Source organism: Juglans regia, chromosome 3 (genome assembly GCF_001411555.2).
Source record: "Juglans regia cultivar Chandler chromosome 3, Walnut 2.0, whole genome shotgun sequence".
NCBI classification, from domain to species: domain Eukaryota; kingdom Viridiplantae; phylum Streptophyta; class Magnoliopsida; order Fagales; family Juglandaceae; genus Juglans; species Juglans regia.
The window spans coordinates 23,739,473-23,747,571 of record NC_049903.1 but is presented as its reverse complement, the minus strand read 5'-3'; positions in this window follow the sequence as shown (position 1 = coordinate 23,747,571).

Below are 8,099 nucleotides of genomic sequence, written 5' to 3'. Positions count from 1 at the left end.
AATAAGGATTTAGTGTGAGCTCAAATGCATGAAGGTAGTGATGGGTGTATTGTCTAAGATTGGGATGCGCGACTCCGTCGGTCGGAATCATGCGTCAGAATGTGGTCAATAGGAAGAGTAAGATGAAGGTCTTAGTGTCTTAATCATAAGATGAATAATGAGTTCACTTTAGTGAATGAGCACTCGAGGTAAGACCTTGAATTTGAAAGAGGAAGTGACCGTAAGTAGATCTCGAAGGTTTTAGCATAGTAATGGGCACGTAAGAGATGGGATAGAATGAGAGTGTTCCAAGTGAAGTGTAGTTCTATTCCAGTTTAAGTTGCTTATGCATTAGATAGAGAATGATGTCAAGGTTATGTGTATGCATGTAGGTTGTCATCTGACACGCACATGAACGGACTGCATGATATGAAAGTAGCATGGAGTCTAGGTAAGTATTATGTTCATACTCTTCTAGAGTTTTCTAAAATACACGAAATGAAAATGAAATACTTTTCCTTTACAATGATTTACGAAACAACACAAAAGATGTTTTATGGAAACATGCTAAGTATAAGTGTTCAAAGGTAAACATATGTACGACCCTCATTGGCAGCCCCTTTTTACGCACCCAAAGTATTAATTGTACGCATGTCAATGAATGACTATAAGCAATATCTATTGTATATATTTTCTATGAAAAGAAATGTTAAGGCTTGTGCCTCGAGCTTTAACCGATACTCTGACTGACGTGAAGAAAGTGTTTTAACCGTCCCTATGAACTGATGTTTTAAGGATGCCATGAACTAATGTTTTAAATGATGCCATGTAAGATGATGTTTAAGCCCATGCTCTTAAATGATTTTTTTCCATGAATGAACTGCTAAATGAAAAGGACTGAAAAGGAAAGGACAAAACTGAATGAAATGACTAAAAGAACTGAACTGAAAGAAAAAGACTGAATGTTTAATGCATGAAAATACGTAACGACCATATGAATGAATGAAAAGGGTATCGAATGAATGGGCAGATTGCAATGCCGGGTAAGTAGTATTGGTAGTGCACCCAGTGCTGCCCCCCATGAAAGGGATTTCCAACCCGTGGCCACGGGAGGAGTCTAGGTCCAAAGGAAGACTGCTAACCCCAACACACGGGGTGTAACACCCGGACTCAGAATTTGTATGGTTGGACCATGGTTTATTTATTTATTTATTTTTGGTTTCTAGGTTATGGATCGAGTAGTGATTTATTTATTTTTTATTTAGCGTTTGGCCCATCAGTTGCGGATTAAGGCCGCACCTGTTTGACTAAATCTTAGAAAACCTATCGGTTTTTGAGGTAGCTATTTCCCCTCACCGGCACGACTCTCTTCCCAGCCGAATGCACGTCCCTCATGCACATCCCTCGTCCGTTTGGTTTTCATCTAGGGTTTTCGCAGTATAATTATAGTCGCTTGTTTTTCCAGGCTAGTAAAACTTTTGCCCAAAACACAAACTGCTGCACCACTTTGAATCGCAAGCTAGCCCTCCATCGTCCATACTGCTGCCACCAGCAACCTCTGCGCCCTCCGTGCCTCCAATCCGCCGTCCACAGTGGCCTGAGTGCATGGGGTCCCCACGGTCTCATTGTCCCCTGTTTTAGCTACCCAAAAACAGAGTAAGAAAATCACCTCGCTTCCCTAGTTTTTCAGCCTCGATATACGATGGAGAACCACCCAGCCAACCTCAAATCGCCATCTAAATACAATTCGTCAACCCTGATCAGTAGTACGTTCATCATCAGCACGGTAGGCCATGTTGAAACTACCCCCTGCCTCTCACGTATATTTTTTCTCTCTGTGTTTTTGTCTCTCTCATTAGTGGACCTCTCTCTCATCGCTCTATCCCTCTGTATTCAGCCACCCAGCTGCCAACGTATCCACCGAAGCGGCTTAGCTCCGACCGAATCCCTGGTGTAGCCTCCTTCCTCGGTGAGCCTTGTCGTTGCCTCCTTCTTTTTCAAACTTGAAAACAAGTTTCAGTTTTTGTGGATCTCGTTTGTGCTGTTAGCGTTTAGTTGGTTTAAATTTCCAGTTTTAGTGAACTTCCAGCGCATGCAAGTGTGGTTCCACTAACTTGTTGCCCTGCACTTAGAGGTATTTTGCTCTTTACGTAAGGTTAGGGAAGCTTAGATCTAGGGTATTATGTTTTTACCCTTGAGTTACAAGCCAAAGCATTAGGTGGTTTGAGTTTATATTTTTTTTTCGGTTGGGTTGGGTTGTCTTTTGCGAAGGGTTTTATGATGGCAGATAAGTCTTTTTCTTATGTTAGTCAAGAATGTTCCTTAAATGCTTTAAATTTGTTATTTCTTTCAAAGGAATAATCGGAAATGTTGTGTTTTTACTATGACTTAGTTTATTATTTGGTTGCTGTATAATTTAAAATATTTTTGGTATAATTATATTATCTAGTATTAGATTTTATAATTACGCTTCAATAGTAAACAAGTTAGATTTTTTAAATGTTTTTAGTCGAAGTTATTAAATGGACATTGCCAATTTTAGAAAGGGATGATATATTTTGGGCTTTTGAGGGTTTTAGGTTTTGAAGAATTAAAATAGGTTATTTTATAAGCCTACGCTTAAATACCGAAATACGTGATTGATTGGAAATTTACGAGAATTACTTGATTATTTGATAGGTGACGATTGTTAATTGTTCGACATTTTGAGGAAAATTCTGAAAAGCTAAGAAGTTCAGGTAAGCGGGGTTCCTATGCTAGACTTTGCATTAAATAAAATGATCTGAGGTCCTTTTTAAAAAAATGTGCATGTTTTGCTATGAAAAGAATTCTGAAAACAACCTCAGATATTTGTTCTGCATTACTCATGAGATTCTGTTTAAGAAGAAAGTATTTTTTGTCATGACTGGTATAGACATGAGCTTATTTTTTACATTCTGTTTCTAAAATTTGAAAATGAGAGCGAATATGAAATTTGTGCATAAATTATGTTGTGATATGATTTTGTTGTGTTCGGATGATTTTTGTTCAGTACTCTATTTGGATAAGACGTGATTTCTAAAAACCTTTGGCATGACTCTCTGATTTTGAATTTGATTATGTTTCCATTCTGTTCAATTACGGCTCTGCCACGGGTGATAATAGTGGCATACGGCCCAACCACGGGTTACAATAGTGGATACGGCTCAACCACAGGTTATAATAGTGGATACGACCCAACCATGGGTAATAATAGTGGATACGGCCCTGCCACGGGTTAGAGTAGTGGTCTCTGTTTTGAGTGCACACCTTGGTGACAGAGTGTTTCATGTTCTGCTTGGCTATCCGCAGATGCACAACCCTACCACGGGGGTTATACATGGCCTCTGTTCTGATATGATGTTCTGATGATGATGATGATCATTTATGCTATGCCAAAGAATATTTTGAATGAAATTATTTCTAAATCTTCGCTCTGATATTTTGATAACATGTTCTGCTTCCGCACTCTGAAAATGAAAATATTTTGTTCTGCATTCTGATTTTTGTATATGCTCATGTTTATACACTGGTTAAAATACAATACTTTAATCCATTGGAGTCTGATATCCCATCCTCACTAGGTGAGTCCAACAACGAGTCAGGAATAGGTGTTCAAGAAAAATGCATTAACATTAACAAGCAAATGCTATAGAATAGAAACATCTATTATATATTAATCAGAAAAGACTTACCTCAAAATGTATATTTTATATCAATAGTCAAAGCAGCAATTAGAACCTATAAAAATGAGATAGATTTCATTTATGTATCATCTACAACTAATAAAATGTCATAAAGGAGAATATAATTCATCGAAAGTTTTCACGGTTTGGGGTTTGAACATCCATTTGAGCAAATATGAGATTGTTTGAACAAAGTTTTAGTCAGATCGCTTCACGTTCAAATGCTTACCGATGCGAGCCTTCACTAGATACAACGATCTTTCTCTCTCTAGCTGAGAAACTAGCCGAAAGTCCCACACTCTCTCTCTTCGACAACAAACACTCTCGTCCTAAACCTTCCTCAACTTAACACTATCTTCTACTTAATTCTCATACTCTCTCTCTCTCTATATATATATATGTCATGCAGCTTTCGTGAGAAAGACATAAGTATGTTTCTGTCTTTCTCACTCTCTTGATAATTGTTCGAACATTTTGTTAAATGTTCGAACCCTTAAATGAAATCAAGAATTTCATATCTAGTTAAACGAAACTGTTCGAACCTTCCTTTATGACCGTTCGAACAAAAACATAAGAATATTTGGGTGAATATTAGTGAGATGCAATGCATTAAGGCAGGAAATCTTCCTGCCCTAACCAATTGAGACGCATTTCCATGTGGTTTGCATTTGATCGGAAATAAATGTTGTTCGAATTTGTGTTTGAATGGGTCCAACTAGGTCTAAAAGGTTGACAGTCGTTCGAATAACCGTTTGAACGAGAATTTCATAAATTCAAACATACTTACTTTCAATAAATTATTTAAGATTTAATATGGCATTTAAATCTTGTATAATATAGAATATACTATACAATCTACATTAATTATATAATACTATACTATACACGTCGTATATATAATATATATAGTATAAATATATACGATATATCTATATAGTATCTAATGTATATATATTACCTAGTATATATAATATGTATTATATATATACTATGTATATTGTGTAGTCTATATATACTATGTTTATAGTGTATATATATATATGAATTTGACCAGTTGAATGACATTTATATACATATTATTTATTTAGTATATATACTATGTAGTATACATATCGTATATATACTATGTATACTATTTAGTGTGTGTGTGTGTGCATATATATATGTATATATGAATTTGATTAGTTGAATGAGATTTATAGACATACTATAAATTTAGTATATATACTATAAATTAAATATAGCAGTTATATAGTATGTAGTATATATTATGGAGTATAAATATCGTATGTGTGCTAAGTATAATATAATATATATATATATATAATATAGGTAGTGTATATAGTATATGTAGTATACTATGTAGTATATACATATTATATTTACTATGTAGTGGTCCTTAATATACATATTATGTGCTGTACATTTTATAACAAATCACATTTACATTAATCATGTGGTGGTATGTTCGAGCAGAGATATAGTAGTACGAACATCAATTCGAAAGGTACTTTTGTCCATTCGAATGATTTTTCAAAGGAATATACATTTTAACATTGTTCGAACGTAAGAAGGTATTGATGCTATTTTATTTGAACGCTTGTCACCTCCATTCGAGCATATGTGCCTTGAGCTAAAGTGTGCACATAAAAGTAGGATAAAGGAAAATTTTGGTGTTCAAACAATTCAGCAGATGTTTGTACTATGAAGAATTTGTGTTTGAATGGATATAATAATCTTATATACTTGTTCGAATGTAACAACTTGTTGTACCATTCGTTGAAACCATATGTTCATTCGTTCAAATCTGTAACATATGGTTCAAATGAAAATTGCCTTGACATCAAACCCGGGCAAAGTTGCTAGCTAAAGCAAATTTTTGCGTTCAAACAGACAAGTCAGAGTTTGAAGGCTTAAATCATATATATGGATCTCCCATCCTTGTTGCCTCCTCCATTTTGAGTCATTAATTTCACAGAGAGAGAGAGAGAGTCCAACATTTCTCTTCCTTGCAAATAGAGAGGGAGAGAGAGAAACACCAAGAGAGAGGGAGAGAGAGCTACTATATTTCTTAGATAGAGAGACGGTGCGAGATAGAGAGAGATTCAGGGGAGGTAGTGTTTATTGGGCATTCTCCAAAGAACTGTCGTGTGACATATTGAGAGAGGTCAAAGCTTCTCTCTCACTTATTGTGTTTATTGTTGGTTTAATATGTAAATTCAGGTAATAGATGTTTGTATCAATTTGTTGGGTTTAGTTTATTTGGTTTTTTTAGAGTGAGAGTGAGATTTGTTTAGGAATGAGATGAATATGCAGTGAAAGAGAGAGTTCGGTGACCTGCTAGAGAGAATAAAGAGTGAGAGAGAGTTTACTGACCTATTAGAGAGTGTAAGCCGTGCGTGCCATAGAGGAATTCCATGCACGGCTTGTTGTTTGAATGGCCAGTGAGAGTTCGAACCATTGGTATGTTATGTTCTAGAAACCTTAACTGTTAGTGTTTGAATGACTAGTGAGTGTTCGAATGGCTAGTGTGTTCGAATGTTTGTTCGAGGTAGTGTTCAAACATGTGTTCGAACACTTGGCAGTAAGCATGTCTAAAGTTTTAATGACAATTTAGAATATGAATATATAGTTTTAATAGTTCTGTTTAGACAGTTGTAATCACATTTGATTAAGCCATCCTCAATATTGACATCTTTCTCGATATACATTTTGAGGTAATACTTAAGGAACATTCAACTCTTAATATAAATGTAATACATAGTTATTTATGTATATTGTTTAATGGACGTTGAGATGTAACTCCTGTTGTAGATTGATAACTTGGGCTTATCCGAGGTTGAGATTTAATGCATATTGTGAATTGACTACTTAGGATTTTAATGTATATTATTGTGAATTAATGGATGTTGTGGATATATACTATAAGTTGTGGATTTATTACTTTGTATTTAATATTGCATGTTGGGATTTACTGCATGTTGAGATTAATTAATGGATGTTGAAACTAGAAAGCATGTTGGGCTTTATGGTATATAATGATTTTGTATATATGTCACTTGAAATTTATTATATTATTTGTTAGCATAATTAAGTGTGTAAAGAACAAAAATTGTAGTATTTATGTTTCCACACAACATTAAAGTTAAAAAGAGAACATTAACTATAATTAGTCAAGTATTTAAAATATTAGTTATATCTCTCACAATTAGAATAATTTTTTGTTAAAAAAAATACAACTGTGGATGCCATGATAAAAAAAATAAATAAAAATTATGATTATAATTAGAATACTATTTAAAATTAATAAGATAAAAAATACTAGTTATAATTAGTCAAGGAAATATAAATGTTATAAAAATTATAAAAGGCTTTCAATTGTCAACATCGTATGTGTTACTACATCATTAAAAAAAACACCATATCCCTAATTTTACCATAATGTAGAATACTAGCTAGTTATAATTAGTTTGTCAAAGAAAAATTAGTTATACTTAATCAAGGAAGTAACAACTAGTAATAAAAATCATAATTAGAATAAAATCAAAAGGATGCAATTGTTAGTCCATGATAAAAAATAAATACTATAAAATACTATTTTGATCATTATAATTAAATTTCTAGTTCTAATTAGTTAAAAAAATCAACACACTGGTTTTAATTACTCAAGCAAATAGAATAGCAGTGATTAAAATTATAATTGGAATAAACTAAAAATAATAAAAATACTAGTCGATAATAAAAAACCATAAAATACAAGTGTTATGTAATATGGGTTTGTACATACACCTAATTTAACTATTCTGAGTGATGGAGTTTTTGTTTTTTTAGCACACATAAATTGTCTCTAATTAACAATAGCAATGTCTAGGGAACAGTCAGATTCATCGTTCTGCACACATAATGATGTTAGATGACGAAAGGAGGAACATACTTCGGAATACTTGGAGTAGAGGGAAATGATGTCAAGCGGATCGGAAGAAGCCTGAAGAATCAAACAAAGAATTCATGAATGCAATGAAGCAAGCCAAGATCAATGGAGGGGCATCCAGTCAAGTACCCACATTCCGATTACCAATCATGGATGAGCCTCCTCTACGGATGCAAAGAACTCCTGCACCTTATTTCATGAATGGGCAATCCGAGAGGCCTCGAAAGCGATTCGCTTCCGTACGATTTCATTTAATTCGTTTAGTTCTGCACACATTCATTTTGTTTATAACTCTTAAACGAAGATTCTCTTCCCTCTTGATTCACTTAAAGAATTAAATTAAGCACTTATATGTCAAAATTCCCCATCATGTCCAAAGGTAGGAGAGACTGTGTAGGTAAGAATGAAAGTCCCTATTTCTTCAAAATAATTCTCCATTCATTTTCTGCAAGGCTTGAATGTTGTATAGACTTATTATCATCTGT